This window comes from Canis lupus, chromosome 11 (genome assembly GCF_011100685.1).
Source record: "Canis lupus familiaris isolate Mischka breed German Shepherd chromosome 11, alternate assembly UU_Cfam_GSD_1.0, whole genome shotgun sequence".
NCBI classification, from domain to species: domain Eukaryota; kingdom Metazoa; phylum Chordata; class Mammalia; order Carnivora; family Canidae; genus Canis; species Canis lupus.
In genome coordinates this window covers 25053118-25080305 of record NC_049232.1, presented here as the reverse complement: position 1 = coordinate 25080305, position 27188 = coordinate 25053118, and the positions used below count along the sequence as shown (strand labels likewise).

At 45.4% G+C, this 27188-nt stretch overlaps 1 protein-coding gene across 2 annotated transcripts in view; it reads left to right on the top strand.

Moving 5' to 3' along the window:
• SPOCK1 (SPARC (osteonectin), cwcv and kazal like domains proteoglycan 1) overlaps nucleotides 1–27188 on the top strand; it is a 495339-nt gene that overhangs the window by 186921 nt on the left and 281230 nt on the right. The gene's annotated exons all lie outside the window — the stretch shown is intronic.

The window sequence follows — 27188 nt, the reverse complement described above, 5'->3', positions numbered from 1 at the left end:
TCACTTGTTGAGGTCACACATCCAGCCATGGCAGAGCCTGGTCAGCCTCACCCCCTCTCTTCACTGGGAGGAGGCTATCCTGGCAGGCTTCATGCAGCAAATGAATCACTGGCCCAGGGTGGCATGGAGACTTGCTCCTTGGTGGACCCAGGCAATGTGCTTGTTCACCCATCAGATTTGGGGCTGCTTTCATCATCTGCCCTGCCAGTTCCTCATGGCACACATTTCAACTTGGGGCTTTCTGGGGCATGGATGTAATTTCTTATCACTCTAAAAACCCTGTTGCTGCTTGTCCCGCACATTCTGCAGGTCCTGTGCCCCAGCCTTGCACAACTAGGCTTACATCTTACTGGACACACTTAAAATTGCTACACTTGGCAGAGCGTGTGTCTTCCCTTCCAGAGAGCCTCTGGAAGCCTGTGGAAGCTGGCATGCTGGGAAGCCTGAAACAGGGCTTCTATGCTGTTGCTAACAAGGGTTTATTGGCAATGTGCTGCGTGCCAGGGCCTAGGGGAGATAGAGAGAGAAACAGAACGTTATTCCTTTCCTACCTTCAGTGTTGGGTGTGAATTCAAGCCTTTGATCACTAAAACCTAGTTTCTAATGGATAGAAATACTTCAGTAATTTTTTATTATCAGTAATGCTGTCTTTTCTGGTTTTAGTAGGTAAAGGCTTTTTAATGTTTTAAGTTTTGTTCTTTGCTCTCCTTGTTTGAAATTGCTGTTTCCTGATACAATTACAGTATTTTCAAGCACCTGTCTTTGGTAAGCAGCTACTTTGTACCAGTCTCGTACCTGTCCATGGCTCTGAAGACAGTGCTGAAAGTGGCTGGAACATCCTAGGCTTATAATTCCCCATTGTTACACACTAGGATGGGGTGACAGGGTAGGAAATGAGATGCATCATGCAGTTTCTTAACCTTGAGCCATGAACTTCTAATGGATGTGAGAGTCCCTGGACACTTTAGAGGGTGTAACAAACTTCTGAAATTATTTGTAATGCATGTGTATGCATATGTGCTTTTTTTCTTGGGAGAGACCATACAGTTTAATTAGACTTCCAATGGGATCTAAAATGAATTTAAAGGAGCCTCAAAGTTAACTCCTTTTGTAAAATGAAGGGAGTCTTCTATGATATGCATACCCTTCCATAATTTACCAGAACTACATAATCAAACTTGATTTTTCTTCTCTCCTTTACATTCTGATTCAAGAAAGTCCCATTTCCATGAAGTAGGGCTAGGCTGAATTTCTGTTAGTCTGTTTTTAGGTCCTGCAGTATTATGCATTAGTAAGTTTAGGCCATTTATAAGATTCCTCTTCAAGAGCCAATTCAATTTTATAATGGTTGGAAGCATATTGTTCTAGAAATGTCATGACCCTCAGCATTATGGGCCACTTAGCGTGGGCTTGTAGATGTCAGTCAGCATACTTAGAGCCCCTTAACGTCTTCTCAGCATTTAAATTATTCACCTGGGGACGCCTGGGTGGCTCAGCGGTTGAGCGTCTGTCTTTGACTCAGGGAGTGATCCTGAAGTGCCGGGATCGAGTCCCACATTGGGCTCTGGCATGGAGCCTGCTTCTCCTTTGCCCATGTCTCTGCCTCTCTCATTGTGTCTTTCATAAATAAATACAATCTTTAAAAAAATAAATTATTCACCTGTGAGTCGGAAACTGTACTGTTTTGGGAAACTTTATGAATCTGGACTTGTCAAAATACAGACTTGAGATATTGATTTCTTTTATCCTCTAGAATGTCTCTGCTTATAGGAGATGGTGTAAGGCAAAGAATTACCTTACCAAAGTTCAGTTACTGAACTTAAGTTCAGTAAACTGTGTGATTCTTCTTCCTTTTGTGGCCTGAGTAGCCTTGCCAAAAATGAGGACTTAACAAAGATGATGATGAAATGCTTAATGAGTGTGTTTACTGGTAGAGTTCCTAATGGCCTCAACCAGAGTTCATACCCAAGAAAAAGGACACGAGGAGTTATTGTTTTAGTATTTACTGTTGCTCCAGAATAGACCAGGGGGACCGGATGGTGTAAGTGGAAGGACATTCATGTGGGGTTATTCCTTTTTCTGAAGCTGTTCGCCACTGGTGTTGGCAGGGAACATTACTCCAGGTACACTCCTGTTCCAAACAGAGCTTCCTGTGGCTGCCTGGGTATACATAGACAGATTGTCATGGATGCCTCTTAGTTGATAAATTGCCTTTAGTGACAACAGACTCTAGTGGGTCGTGGACAGCCACAAGCAGCATTAGAGAGCTGCTCTTTCATTAAGCATCCACTGGCAGAGCCTGAGAGCATGAGTAGAGAGGAGCCATCATTATGTGTTGAGGAGGGAGATTAATCCCCCTGTGTAGGATCAGGACATCCCAGAGGTGGGGGTTTCAAGGCAGTTAGAAAGTCCAGAGGTGGCATGGTTAAGAGAATAAGAGGATAGTTAAGGAATTGGAAGTTTCTCAAGCATAGGTCTCTTTCTTCCATGTCTTGCTAAGGATGAACATTTTCTTTTATCAAGACCTTATAGCCTTAGACTATTAAAGAAGTCTCTTCTCTCTGAGAAACAAATCAATTGGTTTAGGTGTACCAGAAGAAACTACAAGGAAATTGATTCTTGAAAGAAGAGAATTGCACTTGATAAAAGTTGTATTTATATGGCTTTTTACTTGAGAGTACTCTTCAGTTCTTGGAGCTTGGGGGGGGTGGTTAGCAATCAAGTGAAAACTGTGCTAATAGTGAGTTGGGAAGTTGGGACCAGAATGGGGAATAAAGGAGGAGATTTCAAAGAGGAGGGAAACACAGAATGGGGCTATGAAGATCATTTTTAACTTGGTCCAAATGATTGGCCAACTTCTGAGCTCATGTGAATGGGGGAGACTGCAAGGTTCCCAGCAAAAAGCACTGCTTAAAGGCTAAAGGAATTGACAAGTTTTAGCTGCTACCCTTTGCAGGGGAAGCTGAAATTGGAGTTTAAATCTAGCCAAATTAATTTCTTGCTGGAACATAAAATATTTTCAAAAAAATCAAAGAATTGAAATCATCTATAATATATCCTATGCAATACCAATACAATAAAAATTACTATAAGAAACAGGAATGTGTAAGCCATGGTTAAGAGACAAAGCAATTAAACAAAACTGGCTCTGAGATGATTCAGATGTTGGACTTAGGACAGTTATTTTAAGGCAAATCTCTGTGTGTGTATGTGTGTGTGTGTGCATGTGCACATGTGCCTGTGTGTATGTGTATTTCAAAGACTTAAAGGAGAAAGCAATCTTTTTTTAAGATTTAAAAAAATATTTAAATTTTTATTTATTTTTAAAATTTGTTGAGAGAGAGTCAGAGAGAGCTCACAAGCAGTGGGGAGAGGGGGAAGCAGGCTCCTACTGAGCAGGGAGCCCAACATGGGACTCCATCCCAGGACCCTGGGATCATGACCTGAGCCAAAGGCAGATGCTCAAACACTGAGCCACCCAGGTGCCCCAGGACAAGGGAATCTTAATGAATAAACAGATCAAAGAATCTAAGCAGAGAAGTGAAGATTCAAACTTTGAAATATATCTGGAATGAAAAGTTGATTAGATTGTGTTAACAGAAGATTGTAAATAGCAGAAGAAAGGTCCAGTGAATCTGAAGTTAGATCAATAAAAAAGTTACTCAGTTAAAAAAAATTAACACAGTGTCAGGGACCAGTGAGATAATACAAAGTAGTCTAGTATATTTGTAATTGGAATCTCAGAAGGAGAGAAGAGAGAGAGAGAATGGGGCAGAAAAAAATATTTGGGGAAATAATGGCCTAACATTTCCTAAAATGGGTGAAAAAAAAAATCAACTTACAGGTATAGCAAACTCAGCAAACCCAAAGCAGGATAAATACAAAGAAAGCTGCCCTTAGGCACATTACAGTCAAAGTATTAAAAACCAAAGAGAAATCTTGAAAGCACCTGGAGGAGAGGAAAAGAGACATTATATGGAGTGAGAATAATGATACTAAAAATGAAACTAAAAAACTGGAAATAATGGAGACCAGTTGACAATGGAACATCTAAAATACTAAGAAAAAAAATCCTTTAAAAAGATCTGTCACCTGTTAAATCTCTCTCCAGCAAAAGTTTCCCATGAAAAGTGAAATATATATTTTCAGTTGAGTAAAAGCAGAAAATTTGTCATCAGTGGTACTGCACCACAGGATATGCTAAAGGAAGTTCTTTATTCTAAAGGCAGATGACAACACAGATGATATATTTTTATAGGACTGTCTGTGTATGTTTCTTCTCTTGATTTATTTAAAAGACATATGGTTATTTGAAACAAAGAACTGTGTTTGATTTATAATATGTGTAGACTATAGTATATGTGGCATATATTCATATATATATTCAGTATAGTGTACCTATATTTTTGTATATATGAACATCAACAAAGACCTATGAGGACAAAATGGGGAGGGGGTAAATGGAATTATTTTGTTTCTTCCATTAATTAGTACACTATGAAATAGGCTGTTACAGATTAAGGATACATACTGTAACCACTCAATCAGTCACTAATAAAAGTAAAATGAAATAAATAGCCAGAGGAATTAAAATGGTACACTAAAAAAACTCAATTTAACTCCAAAGAAGAAAGGAAAGGAAAATGAGAACACTAAAGATCAGGTAGACTAGAATACAAATAGGAACGTGTCAGACCTGAGTCCAGCCATGTAAGTGATTACATTAAATGTAAATCAATTAAACATTCATAGGAAAGGCAGAGACTGTCAGGTAGAAAGGGAAGGCTACTAACTGCTGTGTCCAAGGGGCCTACTCTAAGTATAGAGGGACAGATAGGTTTCAAATAAATGAAAGCCTAGAGAGGCAGGTACCATGCAAAAAATAAGCATCAGAAAACTGGAGTGATAAAATTAATATCAGACCATGTAGACCTCAAATAAGGAATATTACATGAGATAAAGAGGGACATATCTTAATAAGAAAGGATCAGTTTACTCAGAAGATCTAACAATCATGAATGTGTGTGTGCCTAAGAACATAGCTTTGACATAGTTGAACGAAAATGGTCAACTAAAGGGAGGAAATGACCGGTTCTTCATTGTAGCAGGAACTCTCACCCCTGATCGCTCAGTAATTGACAGAACAATCGAGTAAGAAATGAGAATACAGCCACTTTGACCAATTTCATTTTCAAAGAACACTCCACCCAATAGAAGAATATACTTATTTTTTAGGTGTACGTGGAATGTTTGTCAAGAAAGGCCATCATGTGTCATCACATAAGGCTTATATTTCAAAGGACTGAGATCTGGGGTCACACTGGAATTGAATTAGTAACAAAATTCCAAGTAAATGTAAACTGAATCATGCCATGTCTGCGGTCCCCACGGGAGCTCTAGGTATGCCCCATTCTGATGTCTGAAGCTCAAGGGCAGCCTCTGCTCAGAGTGGGCTATGGTCAGCCCACTGCAAGGAGAGGAGAAGGCAGTGACACCGACTTAGTCTCATTATACACACAGCACACTGTGTGAAGGAGTGTTTTGTCTACACGAAGGCTTGTAATTTTAAGCAGCTTTCTTTGCTGGAGAACCAACACTTAAGTGACTTTCCCAAAGTTCATAGCTAGGACGTAGGAGAAGTAAGGTTGGGGCCAGGTTGTTTGGCTCCAGAGGCCCTTCTGTGGACCACATTCACATATGGTCTCTTAATCATGCACGTGTATTGCATTTCCTTCCTTGATGAGATTTTGAAACTGTGGTCTTCCCTGATAAAGATTTGTCTATTGTCTATCCTTACAGTTTATAGCTATACTTTTTCCAATTCATGTACTTTCTCTATTTTTATTAAGTATGTACCAAAATCTTTCTTTTGTACCTCAGTTGCAGGCACCTGCTGACCTTCTACTTTAGCTTCTTTTTTTTTAAGATTTTATTTATTTATCCATGAGAGACACAGAGAGAGAGAGAGACAGAGAGAGAAAGAGAGAGAGAGAGAGAGAGAGGCAGAGACACAGGCAGAGGGAGAAACAGGCTCCATGCAGGGAGCCCGATGCGGGACTCAATCTTGGGTCTCCAGGATCACACCCTGGGCTGAAGGCAGCGCTTAGACCGCTGAGCCACCCGGGCTGCCCGCCCGCTGACTTTCTTAGCTATAATTTCTGACACAGATTTATTTGTGTGTATGTACATATATAGGTATTGATCTGTAGTGTATGTATGTATGCATGTGTAGGCATATATGTATGTGTACATATACATGCCAGACAGGTAAATTACAGGTAAATTACGTTACATATATATACACACACATACACAGTCTTGTGTCTCTCTTTTTGCCTTTTCTTGAAGTTCATTCAAACTAAGATTCTTTAAGTAAATGTGTTAAGATTCATTGGGGTTAGCTATTGCCATGTACCCTCCTGCTGGAGGGCTCAGGTGGCCTCATGTCAGGAATCCTTCTGTGGAGGCCAGTGCTTGCCAGTCCGTGTGCTCCATCAGATCCTGGGTCCCCAGCCCCTGCTGTATGAGCCTGTATCAAGATGGTGCATGGCGTTGACTGCACCTTTTAACCTGTCTCTCTGGGATGATGAATTGTGCTAGTGGAACATCAGGACACCTCCATGAACCCTTCCAGAGGAAGGCCCTAAACTGGGATTTATCTGTGCTTGTCACAGATGAGTGCTATTTACTTATGAGTCCCTGCATTAGTTTCAGGCCAGTGGAAAAGCCTTTCCATCTACCAATTCACTGGGCAGCACTTGTCAAACAATAATGTTCATAGGCAAAGCCAGGAGCACAATTTCACAGCCTGGGTGCTCCTTTAGTTCATATGCAGCCAGCCATGCTGCATTTTGTGGCTGCCCGTCACAGCTTCTCTATTGTCTAGATACCCTTGCTGCTTGACTCCTAACTTTCATAATTAGAGATTATGTCCTTTAACTCAACACAGGCTCTGAGTTTGAATTCTAACTTCACCTCTGTTTACCCACATGACTTGTGACCTTTGAGAAGTCCTCTTGCCTTTCTGTGTTTTAGGAATAGGAATAATAGGAATAATAATAAAACCCACCTTACTGAGTGGTTGGGAAGATTCGGTAAGGTGATATGTAAGAGAAAGACCTTTGTAAAATTAAGTGATTACCATGTGCATTTATTGTTTTATATGTAATGTGAAGTTCACTGATAGTTGATTGATATAAATTGGAACCCACATCCAATAATATCTATTCTTTTCTCCAGTAAAAAATAAATTATTTAAGCATGCCTGGTCAGTGAAGTTGAGCATACTCCCAGCTTCATGATGCCAGCATTGTAAGCAGTGTTTACAGTTGGCCTGTATTGAGGGAACAATGCACAGCTATTTCAGCAAGTACTGGGACTTTGAATTCTTAGTCCCATGTGCAATGGTAAGATTGTTGGAATTAGAGCTTTTAGGTAAAAGGACTTTGGTATGACTCATTAGCAGGCCTCTGTGTTTGAAGTCCTCGGATCTAGCAGGTTTGATGAAATACAGAGTTGACTGTCTCTGTTTCAAGGGACTGTGCTGTTCACAGTGGAGCTCAGTGCAGGAAGCTGTGGAGTGGGGGTAAGTATGAGACTTGATGGAGGGGAGGACTTGAGGCCTACACAATGATGGCCCAGTAGGATCATGTGAAGAATACTTCTTGATTTAATGACTGCAAGGGATGTGGATGTTTGGTGTAGAATATTGGGGAAATGTAGGATGATGGGAAGAACAGATAACACCTCTCTTGCAACCATGTGGGTCAACCTTTGTCATATGTCTATGTTCTTATTCAGAGTATTGATTGAGGCCTTCCATGGGCCAGGTGCTGGGATCTGTCAGTGAACCAGACAGAGTTCCCATCCTCATGAAGCTTTTGTCCTAATGGGAGTGGAGGAAGACAGATAATAAACAAGCCATAAACAATGCAAAGAAGAATTAGAGAGTTGGTGCCATGAGTAGTGGCTTGTGGGGGTGGAAAGGGGACTTAAAAAAATAGTGACTGAAGAACTCATGTATAAACGACAATTGAGCAGAGATCTCAAGAGTGTGCCATGTGGGTATCTGATAAAGGAGCGTGTCAGGTGCAAAAACAGCTGGTGCAAAGGTCCTGAGGTAGGAGTGTGCTTGCTCTGTTGCTCCAGGAGCAGGCCAATGTGACTGGCATGGAGTGAGTAGAGGACATATAGGAAGGTTGGCAGGGGGCACTGAGGGCCAAATTCTGCAGTATGTGGTTGGCCCCTGGGAGCTTCTTTTTTTTTCTGTGTGATACTATGTTTACTTCATAGAACCCTGCATGAAACTACTATTTGGCACACGGAAAATGATGAAAAATGTCAGGAGCTGAGGATAAGGTGACAAATTCCATGACCTCTTCTTTGTGTTTTGAGTTGAGCCCATGTATGTGGACACGACATGTCATAGTGGAAACCGTGTGGTGTTGGAATTGCAGGACTTGTGTTCAAAACTTGACTCTGTCCAGCGCTGTCACTTGGAGCACATCTGTGGCCTCTTTGGGCCTTGGTTTCATTATCTATAACACTTACCTGATGGGATTTGTGACCACAGTAAATACGCAGACCATGCCGTTTTGTTAATGTGTATGGATAGGAAAAAGAAATGGCCAAAAATGTGTTAAAGATGGAAAAGAACATGGTCTCATCCATTTCACCTCCTTTTTTTCCTCCAATGCTGCCCTTTCATCTAGAGCTACATAGTTGAACATACAAGCCAGTAGACACATGTGACCATTTAAGTCCAGGTGAAATAAAGTAAAATGGAACATTGGATGCTTCATTCTTACTGGTTCTGTCTCCAGAGCTCATCAGCCACAAGTGGCTCCTGTATCCTTCGGTAGGTGCAGGGAACAGAACGTGCCCATCATCACAGGGAGTTCTACTGGACACTGCAAACCCCTCCTTCTGCAGAGCTCTCGTCCACATGTGTGATGAGTAATGCTGCTTGGTTGTGACATTTCATAATGCTGTTTTTGGACCTCCATAATCATATTCACTTTGGGGAGCCGCTGGGGTAAGGTTTCTGAGCCCCATGACAGAGTCTCCAATTCAGAATTTCTGAGGGTGAGACTGACGTCTCTTAACCATTTCCTCTGTGATTGCAGTACAGGCTCAAGTTTGCAGTTGGGGGCTCTAAGGGGCGCTGTCAGAATTAATTAAGGCGTGTTGCACGTCCTCTGATGCTCCAATGATGCGAGCTATAGAATTGTAGAAGATTGTTACTAATTGCATTTTGCTTTGGTGAGTCTGTTTGCTTCCTCCTGGTCCACTTGAGATTAGACTAATTTGCTGGGCTCTGTTAACTCCCCTGCAGATAGCATTTCATGTGGTCTCATAAAAGCTGCCTACATGTTATTTGTACTTTCAACATATTCCTGAAATAAATGGTGCTCGGTGTTGGTTTATTAGATTTATTTAAGAAAAATAAGCCCAATACCCAATGGCCTATGGAGTATACAGTGCAAAAAAAAAAAAAAAATCCACAAACCAACCACGGAATTGAATTAGGCAACAGTGGCCACAGTTTTCTTACAGGAACGTGCCAGATGGGCAGTGGCCACAGGGGATTACTAGACCGAGAAGATAAACAAGATTAAAATGGAATTCTTTCTCATTCCAAATCAGGATTTTCCACTGTGTTTGCAGCACCGACTCTGGGGGAATACAGCCAGTGAACAGAGTTTACTGTCATGGTGCCAGTTCTGTTTGTGCAGTGATAAATCAGTGGATTTATGGATTTAATTTCCTCTTATTGCTGACCCCCTTCCTATCTGAAGGGAGGAATTTAAAAATTAAGGTGTGGATCTACAGGTAGTAAAATACTGTTTTGTTCTTCTTCACTGGATGACTCTCGTGTGGAATTAAAATTGCAGGAAAATCTTGTTAAAGATGTGTCAATTCATTACACCGTAGAGATTCATTCATCGGAGCCAAGTCAGGCTGTGTTCAGCATTACCGGGGAGGGGCTTCGCTCTGACGGCTCTTTGCTCTGAATGACGATGGGTGACTCATCTGTTTTAGATCGCTTCTGCACCACGGTAGCTGCCCTAGTATTTGGATCTAGCACCCCTCTACCTTTCTTTTTCTTTTTTTTCTTTTTCTTGTTTTGCCCTTTTCTCCTCACCAACTACACCAGTGAATGGAGACACTAGAGTTTTCTTATGAATCCATGCTATGTTCCTTTTTCCTTTCCTAGACTAAGGGATTTGGGGGTTCAGTTTAAGATAGGTCCCTTTTAGAACTTTCCTTAGAGGTCCTTCAGGCTGCTCGGCTTACTGCCATCACTGGTTTTAAAAAACGTACCTGGATCTTATCTCATTCAGAGACCTGTGCTGGCTTTATTCGTAGATGTGCTTTTCCCAAGTGACTGGAAGGATGTTCTGGGGAAGTTCTAAGCCATCTCTTCCTAATAGAGTCACACGGAGAGAACCCTCTCTATCTGGCATCCATAGGCAAGCTCAGGGAGGACTCTTACTTATCCGTAGGATCATGTACTAATGCCTGGATGAATCACTGTGGCATGGCCAGGAGGACAAACCTGGCCAAGCCTGAGTCATGGGGCCCTCTATGTGGCTGGTGGATATGGCAAGCCAGGCCTGAGTCATAGATAAAGGGTTCTCTTACAAGAAGAGGGGGACCCTCTGGTATCGATGTCTACTCCACCACTCTAGGTGGGGCATCTTTGGGTCTCACTCCAGCCCTTGATTGTATGGGGAGCCTTATCTATCAGCCAGCCCACCCCTCTCCCAGAGCAGGAGGGCTCCATTCTTGCTGGTCGGTCTGGCTCTGGTTTGGTCCTATAAAGCAACCCCGCAGGTGTGAACTCCTCGTCTGAAAACCCAGTTCAGTGGTGGTGGCTTCCTTGGAGTTGCCGTAGAAACATGGTGCTTTCAGGGCCTATTTTGGCTTGTAGACTTCAGCGACCTTTCAGGTTGGGGGAGTTTGGGGTTTAGACCCTACCTGTGCCCTTCCCCAGCTGTGGGAAGTTATATTTTCCCAGCCTCATTTCCTCCTCCTGTCCAAGAGGGGTGCTAAAGTAGCTGCTTGCTAATATTCTTGTGAGAATCAAATTTGGTTTTGAGGGAGTCCTTGACCTCTCAATACTATATGACTGCCTGGCATATAGTAGGTGCTCTGTAAACGATGGCTTTCCTCCTCTTGGCCCATCTTCCCTCTCCCCATTGCTAGCATGAGTGCCTCTGCTGACGTGGATGGTTGGATCAATTGTTCTTCCTTGGATTATCAGGTAGTTTTGGATGGTGGTGGCCCAGCACCTGCCTAAGCATGGGAATTCGAGGCCAAGAGCACTTGGACTAAATGTACCCGTGCTCTGTCCCTTGCTGATGATGTGACCTTGTGTCAGCCACTTGACTCCTCTGTGCTTATTTGGTAGGAATTGATGAGCATTACATGAGTTAATACATTTGAAGTGTTTAAAAACAATGCCGACGCTTAGGGGACAGTTAATACATTAATTATTGGGTGTGTTGATCCTGGGTTTCCCTTTTGCCTTTCTGGCTTCCCCAGCTGGTGACACCCCCCCCCCCCCAGTGTCACCCCAGCATATGGCTGTCCAGTGGTTTGCCTCGTGTCAGAAAAAAACCTTCTGCCATGTGAATGATTCCCAGAAATTTCTTTTCCTGGCTCATAATATTTCTTGATTTCCAACCCAGCAGTGACCTGCATAGATTGCATACAAACAGTGGAATACGCCACCAATTTTACTCACTCATGATACGTTTTTATTGGGGTCTGATATGCACGGGCCAAGTGTCATAGTGTCATGAATGGAATAGACTTCCCGCCAAGGGAGCAAACCCGTGGTCAAGGGGTCCCGGCACATCTGTCTGCCGCGTCCTCCCCAGGGCCACCCGCTCCTGGCCTCCTGGCCTCACTCCTTTCGGGAGGGGACTGCTGCTCTCCCTTCTCACCATGCATTCGTTTTGCCCCTTCTGAGCTTGATGTGAGCGACATCATGCGATGTGTGCCCTTCCGGCCTTTTCCTGGGGGTCCGATGCCTGCGAGGCGGCCCGGGGTGCGATGTGCTGTGTGCGGGGCCGCTTCACCTGTGTCCGCTGCCCGGTCCCGTGCGAGCGCGTCTCCCCGCGGCTGTGGCTGGACCCCAGCCGTCTCGTTGGCAGTCCCTCTGCGGGCGGCCGCCCCTTCCAGTGCCCTGCTCGTTTCTGTGGGGTGTCCTCCCGGGCGGAGTCCCAGGGTCGTAGGGCTACCTGGGGCCCTCTGCAGTTCATCCTGGCCAGCTGTCTTCTGACACCACGTCAAGGCTGCCCCCCATCTTTTCATATCTGGGGTGTGGTCCTGGTTTGATGTTTTGGCCCTTCCAATGTATTTTGGCCTAGGGGTATCCCACATTGTGAAATGCCTGTTCAGGTTTCTTGCCGGTATTTTTCATGGGGTCGCCTTTCTATTTCTTGTGCATTCGTGTACAGTCTTCATATTCCAGACGCAAGCCATTTGTTGGTTTTAGATGACGCGAATATCTTCTCACTCTGGCTTCTTTAATTCTCCTGGTGTTTCTTGATGAGGAAAATGCTTTATGAGTTTTCTTCTCTGTGTACTGTTTCCTTTACATACTTATTTTTTAAAAGATTTTATTTATTTGAGGGAGAGAACATGAGCAGGGGGAGGGGCAGAAAGAGAGGGTCACCTCCCCGCTGAGCAGGGAGCCAGATGCAGGGCTGAGATCCCTCCCAGCCTGAGATGCAGGGCGAGATCCCTCCAGGAGCTTGAGATCATGAGCTGAGCTGAAGGCAAATGGTTCACTGATGGAGCCACCCAGGCGCCCCTTCCTTACACACCTTAAAGTTGCATCAAGGAAAATGTGCTTTTCTGCTATTATTGAGCATAGTGTACAGCTCTCTGCAGCTTTGTTCTACTTCAACCTGAACACGTCTCCAGCTGGGGGACTTATGGTCTTTCCTCCACAAGAATTGCTTTCTCTTTATGATAAAACAGAATCACCTTTGCTCACTTTTCCTTCTGGTTTACTTGTGAGGTAGAGTTTTTGCTTTCTCCTTTTTGTTTTTTTTTTTTTTTTTTGACTCTAAGTCACTGACTTTTGGGACCTGTTTCCAGACCATAGAGCCAGAAAATGTGGTGTTAAAAAAAAAAAAAAAGTAACAGGCCAATCAAACATTCTCTATAAATTGTTTTCCCCTAAAATAGTAATGATGGAAAATCTTTGAAAAAGAGAAATCTAGGATTACAATGAACATAAATGAAGATCATCTATTAAATAATAATTCTGCTTATAGTGGCTACTGATTAACATTCATCAGTCCTTTGGCTATGCACTGTATATGGACTACCTCATTGGACTCTGTAAAGTCTAAGAAGTTGGCCTCATTAATAACCTCACTTTATAGATTGGAATAATGAGGTTCAATACGTCTCCAAAGTCACACAGTCAGTACATGGTGGAGCCAGCATTCAGAGTGGGCTCTGCTGGGCTCCAGAGCTCAGTTCTCTACCCTGCTGCCCTGATGGTGAAGGGGCATCCTTGCTCTTTGCAGTTTGGATCAAGCCAGCGGAACCACATTCCAGGCCTCCTGCTATGAATAGTTCAGTCCTGATGTAAAAATTGGTTAGCAGGGATCCCTGGGTGGCTCAGCGGTTTAGCTCTTGCCTTCAGCCCAGGGTGTGATCCTGGAGGCCCGGGATTGAGTCCCACATCGGGGACTGCATGGAGCCTGCTTCTCCCTCTGCCTGTGTCTCTGCCTCTCTCTCTCTGTGCCTCTCATGAATAAATAAATAAAATATTTTTAAAAAGTTGGTTAGCTCCCCCCTTACTCTTCCCCCTCCCCGTTCTCCCTTTCAGAAATAAATCATTGAAGCTGATTGTCTCCTTAGGGCCTTTTAAAGTGGTTTTATTTCTCCGCATTCTGGAAGGCATCATGTCTTTTTCCCCTCATGCAATAGGAGAACCTTAAAGTTTTGGATAATATGTGCTGGACTTCAATGTTTAGCAACAACCTGGTCTAGAATTGCATATGAAAAAATCATTGTGAATCCAGATTTCCCTTTTAAATGTATCCTGCTGTCCAAGTATAGCATCTAATGACTACCTGGTCTCAGAAACCTAGAAGAGACCAGTGTTTAGAATCTCTAGCTGCTTCCAGATCCTCTCTCTCTCTCTCTCTCTCTCTCTCTCAAAGATTTTATTTATTTATTCATGAGAGACACACAGAGAGAGGCAAACACAGAGGCAGAGGAAGAAGCAAGCTCTCTGCAGGGATCCTGATGTGGGACTCAATCCCAGGACTCCAGGATCATGACCTGAGCCATATGTAGACGCTCAACCACTGAGCCACCCAGATGTCCCTCAGATACTCTCTCAATTGGTTGAAGACCCTTAGTTTCCAGCCTCCTAGTCAAGTTCACAACTCTGAGGGTGGAAATGGGCCCTGGTTGAGGAGATAGGGCCCTCTAAGGGGAAGTACTGCATAGGACCGAAGATGCTGTGCCGGACCCTCTATGTTGTGGGCAGCTGATTGGCAAGGGTTGGCACAAAGTTGGTTTTGGGTAGATCCAGGGGTTCCCAAGTCTCTAAGATACTTGGTTAATGGCTGGAGGGGAATAATAGCTGTCACTGTCTGTCAGTAGCAGTGAGCCTTGAGCAGCACAATTCACTACAGTCGACTTAGAAGCTGCCTCTGTGTTGTATAGTGGTGTGCATGGAAGGAGAAAATCCTAGAGGAGCTGGTCTCAGGCCTGGCTTGCCATGCTGGGCGAGGCACCTTTAGTGCTCCAGGGACTATAACAATGGTGCATTCACTCTCTCTGGGATTATTGTAGCTCAGTGACTGGTCATTTGAGGGTGACTCTTGCCATTTGCCTTTTCTCCTTAATGGGGGGAGGGTCTTGTCTTATGGTGCTCCCAACTTGACTATTGATTACCTTTTGCAGAGGGATGTCCCTTCACATTTAACGTGAAAACAGTATTTTCTCAATTTTATGGCTCCTGCCTTCCACCCGCCCGTTGCTTCTCTCCCCACGTATGAACTGCCTCAAGCATAAACAGCTGTTTTCTGGGTAATTTTCCACAGTGCCTTTCGAACATTTAGCAATAGCGAAGGGCTCTGGGAATGATTGCCCTCGCCTGAACCAGCCGTCCGTAGACGCGACTACAATGGCAGCATGAAGATTGGCTGTTTAGGGACTTCAAAGCTTAGTAATTGCAGAGAGCAATTTGCTTTCTCTCCTCACTAGTGTCTGTCTAGAGACAATTGGAGAAACTTTTAGGGGCATCTGAGAAATCTTGTCCTTGGAGTTGGAGATGAGAACAGAACAGGAAATGCAATTTCTTTCCCTGGTTAACTCTTTTCCAACAATTTAAGTTTTTCACCCATGGAGGTCTTGGAAGACAATTATGAGTGTGTTTGTTTTCCAGTTGGGTAGGATGTGGGAGAAAATAAGTCTCATGGGTCCTTAAGGGCTCTTCCCTGGTGCTATCACCCCAGGGAAGTATCCCCCAAGTGCTGAATCAGGAGCAGACCTCTGCATGGCAGGACCTCAGTTTGTTTGTTTATTTGTTTATTTATGTATTTATTAGAGACAGAGTTAGATTTTTTGTATATTTATTAGAGTTCTGTTTGCCAACATACAGCATAACACTCAGTGCTCATCCTGTTAAGTGCCCCCCTCAGTGCCCGTCACCCAGTCACCCCATCCCCTCACCCACCTCCCTTTCCACCACGCCTTGTTCATTTCCCAGACAAGTTTAGACAGAGAATCTGGGCCCAGGAAGTGGAGTGTGTGGCTCAGCACACATGGGTGGTCTGAGGACTGGGGCCTGGCAGTCGTTTGCCAGTGAACTCTTGACAGAAACAGTTGATGCCAGGACAGCTGTGTGGGGCCTTTGTGGGTCCCCCTAATGTGTGGGTAGGGGAGGAGCGACAGCCCTGGGGGCAGTGGTCAGGTGAACTGGGGCGGAGCAGCTCCCACGAGTGCCTGAAAAGTCATCACAAAGAGTCTCCTCCGTTTCACTTTCAGGTTAAGGCATCCATTTTTGTTAGGGATGGAAACTACACCATATGAACCTCAAGATGGTAAGGGAGTTCTCCAGCTATTCCTGGCATCCTTTAATACACTCTGAGACCAAAAGAGTCAATAAATGTCTGTTGAATGGAATAGAATTTGCATAAATCTTCCTTTAAAATACCTAGTTTTTCACATTATCACCTTGAGTGACGGAGTACATGTGTGGTCTACAAAGGCAGACAGTTTTTACTTTCTGGCCTTGGAGAGGAAAGGTTTGGGGGACCCTAATTTCGCGGATGAGCCCTGCCCTGGCATAAGGTAGCCGCTCAGCACATCTTGTTTCCTTCCCTCTCTCCCATCTCTTGTACCATCTTTCCCCGGTTTTTCCCTGCCTGGGCATTTGGTGCATTGGCTTCCATCACAACATCAGCCACAGAGGCCAGAGCCAGCCTAAAATAGAGATGTGTTCAAAATGGAAATGTGTAGCAGTTCTGTGTTTTATGTATTTTTCCTGCCTTTAAATAAAAACTCACTGAGGACCATGTGTGCTTCTGGTTACCACAGGTGTGAGTAGCTTTCACTACATTCTAATAAATAATCATGTTTAAACCGAGTATTAGTGGAACATTTTTCTGACAGTTTTTAAACTGGTTATTTATTTTTCTTGGAGAAATACAACCCAAAATGGCGTGGTAATGAACTGCCGCTGTTGTTACGGGACTTGTTCACATTACGGTGAGGAAGATTTATGTTCCCGGGTACCTTTAAGTTGCAAAAGATTTAAGAATAATGCCGTCCTCTAAAGAGCAGAGAGACAGTGTTAATAAGCCCAAAAGGTCTGGGTTGCTGTGGTTGTGCATGTGGTCATAATTTATTAAATATTTTTTTCCAATTCTACCATTTGGACGTAATTGTTGTGCGGGAGAGTGCAGGGAGCATCAGGAACACAAGCAGTGACCCATATCGAATTTGCATCTGGTGTTTGTAAGGCAGACCCTGGCTTTGTTAAGGTGTGTGTGTTCACGTGGTGATTGCTCAGGAGCCACCCCCGGCCTGCAGGGCTGTGGGGTCAGGTCCAAGCTTATGCTGCAGCTGGGGTGACACGTGGATCAGACTGCAAACCCATGCACTTAGCAGGGTGGACCCCCTTCCAATGTGAAGGGGCTCTGCCTGGAGCTGCTCCATGCTGTGTGACTCCTATTGGGTCCTCTGGCCTTCAGCTCCATCCAGCAACCATGGGGAGGTCTGACGTGATAGCGTCTTCCGCCCTCCCCCCAAACCCAGCAAGTCTCCTGGGATTTCAGTTCTTCTCCCTTCTCTTCCCACACTCTGGCTTTACCTAGATCTCAGCCTTAAGGGCTCAGCTTCCTGGGGCTTTGTCAAGGGTGGGCATTTGCCTTCGAAAGAACTAAGGCACTGGTTGCTGAAAGAAGTCCTAAGGTTTTCACATATCAGCTCGAGTTCAGCTAGTTGCTGAACTCAGGTGTGAGCTGGGTCCAGCAGAGGCCACCTTTTGGGAGCTAATGGTCTAGAATTTGGTGAGACGCGCAGCTATCTTGGGGCGCCGGGTGATCATGGCAAGTGGAGAGAGCCCAGGGCTCAGCAGTTGGACAGAGCTGGATTTGAAACCCTGCTGTGCTGCTTTCTCCTGTGTGACCTCAAACAAGTTAGCTGACCTCTTTGAGCTGCAACCGTCAAGGGTAGCGGCCGTCTGCATGCTTGCAGAGGCACTGTGACCATCAAGAGGAATAATCAGCGTAAAGTACAGAGCACAGTGCGCAGCTGGCTGTCGATGTTCAATAGACACGTGCTGCTTCCCAGAGTAAGTTGGATATGGGCTTGAGCTGCTGTTTTCTTGAACCACCGCCCTTAGAAAATGACAGCACTGGCACCTCCCTAGGCCCTGGCCCTTCTGCTGTCTGTGGGGTCCACTTTGGATCTGTGGCACAAAGTGTCCTTACATTGCCCGTGCTCATTTTTCAGGTCACTGTATCTTTTCCCTTCATGACTCTTCATAGACTCTTCCATTTTCTTTCCCTCTTCCTGCTCATTCTCCATCCTCTTCACCTTCTACCCTTACCTGGACCGGGCTGACCAGGTATGCCATAAATTCAGGTTTGATGAGTGAGCACAGGGGAGGGGAGACCATGAGGGCACAGAAGCCCTGCTGGGACGTGGGGGCGGGAAGGGCAGAGGCCCTGAGGAGAAGCTTTGTCTCCATCAAAGCCACACATGTTTAGGGAGCTCTGTCCCTGAGACAAGGTGGCAGGGGCAGCAGTGAACCTAGACTTAATGTTGTAGTTGGGGTCTGAAATAGCTTTTCTGGAGGTTCTGTATTTATCCAGAGCATAGATGGTCTAAGGACCTCACATATACCAGCAAGTTTGTGGGCGGTTTTCATCAAATGGAAAACCCTGGGATTTCAGAAACCTTCCTCACAAAGAAGGTAGATTGAGTGTGGCATTGCCTGGCTCCCTCCTTCGGTGCTGGGTCTGGCACTGGACACTGTTAAGTTGCAAGTAGGCCATGTCATGGCATCCGAGGAGTCTCCATCTCTAAGTGACAAGGGCCAGGAGGATTGAGCTAGAAATTTCGTCTGGCCCAATCTATTTTGGGAGCCCCTGTGAGCTGAAGAATTCACCTTTAATGGCTTAGACCCTAGCAGCTCTCCCCCAAGCAAACATGTCTGTTTGTGTTATCACTTTATTATGAAGGCATCACCTCCTTCCTGCTGAGTCTGTGCCCACTGATAGCAGGAGTGGGGGTCCCATCGGGAGCTCATGGAGACGTTCCCAGCCAGGACGCCCGCAGACGGTCAGACGGACTGCAGTGGCAGCCGACAGATAATGAGAAATCCATCACACACACGCGGGCTTGCTTGCAGCTCTGGATCACATGCATTAAGCTGTGAGTAATGTGATTACTTAAGTGGCATTTTATTTACACTTTCACACAGAGCAGTGGCTGCTGCTTTTCCAAAGCAGCCATACCCAGATTTCATTTCTTAAAAATCTCCTCAGAGTCAGGATGGCAGTATCACAAGTATGCTAATCCAGAGGATGCTAGCAGTCTGATTTTAAGACTCCGTTACTGGCTCAGAGCACAGGACACACAGAGGTCAATTAAAAAATACAGTTATCATTTTTTGGTGTGGGCCACGTGCCGGGCATTTGGCATATATGTCTGAAATAACCCTTCCAGCCATCCCTGTGGAGTAAGCACCTTTGCCCTCATTTTACAGGTGAGGAAACCAGTTCGCAAAGGTTGAATTGCTTGCCCAGAGTCTCTTAGGCAGCGGCAGTGGAGACAGAGAAGTTACCAGCGAAGAAACTGCCATAGGCTTTTATGCTTTTGTATGCTTCCAGTTGGGAAGCAGAGCCATTGATTTCAGCCCCAAGCTGGGTTAAGAGCTGAATTTTGTGAAAAGAGAGATGTGAGAAAGGAGCTATGAGGCTTTGATGGGCAACACCAAAATAACCCATGCGGTATTGTTCCCAAATAATTCCAGCAGGCAGCCCTGATGTGGTGCCTCCAATTCTAGCTGGGATTTGTGTGTCCTGCTGGTACATCAGATGAGGTATCTGAGCCTTGGATGCCTTATTAAATCGAGCCACAATTTGGGTTAGTTGCCAGAGCTGTCATCGCCTTGTGGGTGAATGTGTGATTTCTGCTGTGAGCCCTGGGCCCCTCTGCATGTTTCTGCCAGGGGCCATAGGCCGTGCATTGGTGAGGGAGCTGAGGTTCACCCCCTGCTAATCCCAAGTCTTTCATTCTCTGTTGGGGTAGACCAAATGCCAAGACAAAGGAATAATGTCAACCCTATGTGCCAGCCTACAAATGGGCTAATTATAAGGGTTTGTGGTTCCATTCAGCTGCCTGGCAATGCTCCTTGTCATTGTCCTTGGTCGTGGCCCAAGGAGCTCTTGACTGTTACTTCCTGTGTCTGGGACATGGGTACACTGCTCAGCCTAAGCTGTTGGTCTACATGGACCTTAGGCTGCGGACTTCGGTGCTGTATGAATTCGTGTCCAAATGATCATACCTCCATGCACTAGAGTTTCCCCACCTGTCATGTTAGAGTGATGCTGTCCTCATATTCCCTGTCCCACAGAACTGTGAATGAATGAATGAGTAAACAGATCCTCGAATAGACAACATACAAATACATGATATAATTCATGTCAGATCTTTCTTTTTTTTTTAATTTTTTATTTATTTATGATAGTCACACACACACACACAGAGAGAGAGAGAGAGGCAGAGACATAGGCAGAGGGAGAAGCAGGCTCCATGTACCGGGAGCCCGACATGGGATTCGATCCCGGGTCTCCAGGATCGCGCCCTGGGCCAAAGGCAGGCGCTAAACCGCTGCACCACCCAGGGATCCCCATGTCAGATCTTTCTAATTGAAAAACAATACAGTAGAAGCAATACCATATTCCCCCAACCACTGATAACCATTTTGGTTTTTCTATAGTCCTTTTCTGTTTTTTGTTTGTTTGATTTTTTCCTGCTTACTCTGGGTGGTGGACATGACTTAAGGATATTGAGATCCCTAGAAAAGGTGCCCTGCAGCAGACTGAATGAGAAGGTGATTATAATGGACAGGACCCAGCACCACCCCAGCGTCACCACCTTGTCCTGGCACAGGCGTGTTGGTGCTATGGTTGCCCCTTCTTCCTTCCCAGGCCTCTGAGGAGCAGGGCTCTGGGTCCCGAGACGACATGGTTATGGAGTGGATGAAGTAGCTGCCCTTGCTTCTTTGGCCCTCTTGACTGGTTCTTGGTCTTTTTTGTATTCTTCCCCAGTCCTCATATGTGATTTCTACCAGGAGTCGCGCCCCCCCGCCCCACTCCCCATGAGAAGGTAACTGACCCAAAGAATTTGATCTTGGATTTTTTTTTTCCCTCTAGAGATTCTATCTCAGTACCTCTGGGCATCATGTGGAAAAAAAAATCCAGCTGGACTCTTTCTTTAAGGCTCATAAGTCATTTCATAGAAGATTTTAAAGACCTAGGACATAGGTACTCTTTGTGTTCATATTAGGTCCTTCCATTTGTAAGCAAAAATAAAAATAAAAGCAAAAGCAGCTTATTGCTTTGCTCCATCTTGGATTCCTCTAGTGCATTATAGTCCCTGCTACTCCGTGAAAATTGCTCCTACTTTATATAGAGCTTTCAGGCATAGTTGATTATTTGACATATTTAGAATCACAGACTTTTGTGGCTGGAAGGAACTTGCATTATTATCAACATTCCTATCCACCCCCACCCCCCCACCAATAGTAAATGAAAAAAGAGTGTAAAAATTAAGGTATTACAATCGTTTCCACCAGCTAAGTTCCTCCACAAGAAGTAAATGCATCTGTTGAATGTGTGTTTTGTTACCGTTTAAATGATCTCACTTGATAATTTTACTCTGGAGCATTCTGCTTTTAAAAGATAGGTACTGGAGAACTCTCCTGGGTCACCCCTCTCCCTTGCCCTGTCCCCTGCAAACTGGAGTGGGACCTCTGAAAGGTGAGTGAGTGCCTTCCTTAACTCTCACCACAGACAGGGGGTTGGGAGGGGGGCCTAGTTCCCAGAGCATAGTTACGGGGCATGGCCCCTGTTCTTGGGGAGCTCACCTCTGAAGGGAAAGATGTTTAACTCCGAGGGAAGACAGAGAAGCTGGCGGTAGGCCCTGCAGGATGAAGAGGGGGCAGACACGCAGACAGCCGCTTTCCGTGGGGCCCCTCCCTAATGACTCTGTCATGTCCTTAGCAGGCGGATGGCGACTCTCGGCTGATGAGGTTGAAATGCCAGGGTGTGAGCTGGCTCTCATTCTGGGGGTGGCAGGCGCGGGTCAGCATGGCTTCTCCAGCCATAGTGTCATTGCTCTGCCTTCCAGCTAGAATGGACAGGTGGTAGGGGTGCCAGTAGCCAGCCATGGTAGCTGCATAGCTCCCAAGCCCCGAGGAGGGACAGATTGAGCAGTGTGGTGATGAGGGCTTCGGGAGATCCTCAGCAAAGCTGGCTGATGTCTCTGGTTGTCTTGTCTCTGTGGCTGCTCGTGGGTTCAGGCTTCATTGCCTTTTTCTTGAGCTGGTGGCTATTACAACAAAGACTTGTGCTCTTGCTCATTGCTCGCCGCCCCTGCTGGTTCCTCTGCCTGCAGTGCCCTCATGCATCCCATTGCATGTTCTTTGCCTAGAATGCTGCTCACCTGTCCAGTTCCAGCTCAAGTCCCACTTTCTCAGTAGAGTCTGTTCTGGTTTCTGGGAATAATGAGTGGCTTCCTCTTCTGTGTTACTGTAGCTTTTGTAATAATAATAATAATTATTGAAATCACCACATTACCAGGTACTACTCTGCTTCATCTGCTTGTGTTTCTGGGTCTCTCTCCTCTAGTCAGATGGTGACCTTCCTGAGGGTTAAGGCCTGGGTGTATGTCATATCTGCTTCCTAGCCCATGGGCAGATGTGCAGCAAACGTTGAATAAGTAATGACTGTGAACATGTAGAATGGACTTCTTCACCAGTGTCCTTGGGTGCACTTGGTGCACACACACAATTTGTCCCACACACAGTGAACCCAGCATGCTTTAGAAAATACCGATTTGTTGGGGTCCACCTCTAAGTGAGCCCTCTAATGGCTCCTCGGTGCTTTAAAGTCTGCCTGTCTTTTCAAACACTGAGGTCCTTGAGCCTCTGGCCCCAGCTTCTTTTGCAGCTTCAACTTCACTCTGTCTCTGTGGGTGCTCCAGGCCCTAAATGAGCATGGCCACATTGTAGCAATTTCCCTGGAGAGGAACAAGACAGACATGAGTTCATGGACTTGGACATGGATTCCACAAAAGAAGGGACTGGACCCATTAGGGACCTCAACATACATTGCTTTGGGTATGAGAACAGTTCTCTTGCGATTTCTCTGGGCTCTCCATCTTGTCATCTGACATAAGTACATCATCTCTGGGACCGAGAGGTCCAGTGAGCTGGTTTCCAAGGGCGGGGCCTGGCTGTAGTGCTTTGTGATCCTGTAAGCCTCCCGAGTCCAGCAGACATCTTTTTCATAGTGCTGGGAGTGAGAACCTGCGTTACAACCATCACAGAGTTGTGTAAGTGCTTGTTGACTAAGAAGAAAGGTAGCCTATCTTGTAATCAAGTGTTCATTGAACCCAGCTACTGTTGGCAGTGTGAGTGCTCCGGGAGTCTTCAGTTTGAGAGGATTGTTCTGGCGAGCCCTGGTTTTAGCAACGAGTGTAATGTCAGAGGGGGCCCCCTGCCCTTCTCCATGGAAGCCATGTAGGTGATTATAGAGGAATACTGTGGTTCAGGCGTGTGTATCCATTTTTGGCAGGCTCGCCTACTCCGGTTACCTCTTACCATGGGGGGATGCCACTTCAGAAGTTGTAACTATCAGATGAGCACTCTCAGATCCTGACATTAACACCAGTGACTTGAAGTGAACAAAAGATGTTGACCAGATTTATTTCTGGGGCTTTATTGCTGGGGAGTATCTGCTGTGTAACTGTCCAGGGGCCAGAGCCTCAGGATGCAGAGGCGGGTGGGCAGAATGGCTGCTAGGACACTTGGGGACACAGTGAAGGGAGTCTTTACTGCTACGCTTCCCAGATGTTCCCTTGAAGAGAAGAGGCTGAATGGCAGGGCTGGGAGGCAATGTAGCAGGCCTAGCTGTGCAGCTAATGAAAATTTCATGCAAAGTCTGTAGCCGTAGCTTCCCAGAGAGGTGGCTGGTGCCAAAGCCACCACCTCCTCCATGCTGTGCCTTGATGTCGCATTGGATACTTCACTTTGAATTGGGCCCCAGGGAGTGCTGGTGGCAGACAGATGTGAGTGCTGAGTCCAGAGCGCACAAAGACAGAGGACTTCTGAGGCTGCTTTGTCAGGGCTGATGGCCATGGCCATGAAATCCAGGCGGCTCTCTTGGGTGGGGGTGGATCAGGGAGTGAGGATGTCCTCCCTGTTTTCGTGGATCCAGGTGCGTGACAGATGGACTTCTGGTCCCATCTCACAAAGACTATGTGAAGCAGGTATTTATATCCTCCATTTCAGGGACGGGAAAGCTGAGGCTTCAGACACACATGGGTCATGGCAGCAGTAGAGAGGGCCTCTTGGGAGGCCTGTGGTCTATATGCTCATCTCCCATCTGTTGGTTTCTCTTGGTGGCATCTTCCCAGGGTAGCCAGCCCTGTGTCCTCTCTCCAAGGTCTCCAGCTTAGATGGACCTGCTACTCCTCCCTTCATATGGTGCCCTTGAGGTGACGTGATGTGATGGTTAGAGTCAGGCCATAGGGGGTTCAAATCCCCCTGTGCTTCTTACTAGCTATGTGATATTGTGTAGTAATTTCCTCTCTCTGAGATTCCATCTCCCCAGTTACATCACAGATGTGCCTCTCTTCACAGCTATTGTGTGAGTTCAGTGGAATAAAACAAAGGGTTTTGCATAGTGCCTGGCACATTGTGGCTGTTCACACATGGTAGCTGCTATTATTACTGTATGATCAATATTAATACTACTCTTACTTTGATTTTTGGGATTTGATTTCAACTTTTTCATGTGAACTTTAATTTGCTACGAGTCCTGATTTCCAGCACAGCTGTGGTGAGCCAACGCAGGAGGGAGGGCTACTTGTTCCTTGGGGTGACTCAGGCATGAGTAGACGTGGAGCGAGGGCATCAGGCAGATCAGGCAGAGCTCCACCTGCAGGTCTCCCATACAGCGTGGTCAACCGCTCCAATACCTTTCAGTATCACCCTACTGCTCTGACATTCCCATTTCTGCCCCCTTGAAATCATTGCCTGGATAGCTAAAGGAAGGAAGAGAGAGGAGTCCATCCTAAGGCCTGGGTTCTTGCATGGGCAACTTGCAGTGTATGGAGCTGGGGATGCCTTGAGGGGTTAGCCTGAGAATGGAAGAGACAACTCTAGAAAGCTCTGGAAGCTTTTTGGTGGGCTGCACCTGGCTTGCTACCTTTGATGGGTCTGACTGTCCCTGGGTCTCCCCTCATTTCCTGTAATTGAGTTGATGTGTGACTTCCTTTAGCCAATGAGGGCTAACTAAACATTAGAATCATCTGGGTAACTTAAAAAAAAAATCACTCTGTGGAGGCCACAGCCTAGACCAGTGAAGCAGCATCTCCTGGCTGAGGCCTCAGTATGTGGAAAGCCCTCCAGTGACCCCAATCATCAGCCAAGGATGACAACCACTGCTTTCCCCAGTCCCTGCTGTCAGCGCCTCCCATGCAGGATGGGTGGGGAGGAAGAAGCAGATGATAGTTAATAGCTCTATCTTACACTCTAAAGGGTAGCATCTGGACATTGGTGGAGGTGGGCCAGCCTAGGGGTGTGGCAAGCGTGGCCTTCACAGAAAGAGGGCAGAACCTATTTAACTTGGAATTTGTGCTCCTTGGACAAGGCTGGGCCTCATGCCAGCGTAATTGGTACGTTCTGTGAAGTAAAGGCTCACATGCTACAAGGTGGCAATGGCCTTGGTTGGTGTGTCGGTGAGACAGTCCTCTTCCAGGTGCCTGTGTCTGTTTTCTGCATATAATGATTACACAGAAATTTTGCGTGTTCAGAGCATGCCCAATTCCCGTATCAGGATATAATTACTCATAATTGAAACTTTAACTTAGTTATGTGTAATACTTAACAGTGGTTCAAAACTCACTGGATGGATATACAAAACAGTTCTGTGGTGTAAGTATTCTCTCTCTCTTTTTTTAAAGACAGGGTCACTAAATCTTAGAGACTATAAGCCTGACCTTTAAACAGAGACATGCCTGGAATTCCACTCTTCAAATTTCACTGAATTTGTATTTTTCTCAGCCACTCTTTGTACGTGACACTAATAAAATCGCATGCATTTAAAATCTTTCATAATTATTGTTCCCAAGTACACTTTAGTCTCCCTGCATTTGGGCCTCATTGGTAAGATTCAAATGTACAAGGAGGCACATTATTGAAATTTTAAACACATTGCATTAACTCTTGAACAACATGGGTTTGACTTGTGCAAGGATTTTTTTCAATAGAAATCCTATAAATGTTTTTTCTCGTCCTTAAGATTTTCCTAACATGTTTTCTCTAGCTTAACTTTATTGTAAAAACATAGTGTACAATGTATGCAACATACCATACAAGATTTGTGTTGACCGGCTGTTTATGAATTCAGTAAGGCTTCTGGTCAACAGTAGGCTATTAACAATTAAGTTTTGGGGAGTCAGATTTTCGACTGCATCGAGGTTCGGCACCCTTTACCCCTGGTGTTATTCAGGAATTGACTGTATTTCCACAAAAGCCTCTTTCTCCCAGTGTTCCTGGGACATCTCAGTACTACAAAGCTCTGGAAGTAGACACCAAAATGTACATCTTCTATTTATTGAGTAATTGTATGTGCCCAACAATCTCCCAGATACTTGGCCACGTTAGCACGCATCACTGTGACCTGTCCTCTAAGGTGGGTGAAGTGGTCTTAATTTACAGCAAGATAAGAGAAAGATCAGGGAGGCTGAGTGGATTGTACAAGGCCACACAGCCAGTGAGTGCCAGAGGCAGAATTGAAACCTCTATTTCCTTCAGAGCCTGTCCAGTGTATCCTGTTGTGTCTCCCTTTGCCTCCATAGTCCCGGCTATGCAGAAGGCAGCTCCTGGTTAGCACAGACATTTCAGTAATATTGGTAATAAGGTCAGGGGTATGGATGGTTTTGAGTCTGGGGAGATAGCTCTTGTGCTTGTCAGAGTACTCATGGAGCCTCCTATACCCATTCATATTCCCAGAACAAAAACCACGTGTAGAGCATACTTTGGGGAAGAAATCTCAGACTCTGTCTTTCTATCTGAGAAACGAACAAGTCATTGGGTCACTTTCCCCAACCTCAGCTTCGATGGACAGACGGGGAGACCTGCAATGCCCTGAGGATGCGGGAACTCTCCATGCTGATTATAATCTTTTCACTACCTGGAGGTGTCATGACAATCTTACTCATTTAACACATTTTTAAGACCTGAATTCCCATCTTCCTAGGTTATAGACCCCTTCAAGCTATGTTGGAGGTATAAGACAAAAGAATTTCTTTGCAGAAATGTAGAAGGTCTGTTACTCATTGTCTCTGATGTCATTTTGGGATTTTACTGAATTTCACCCTTTGGACCAATGTCACAGGGAATT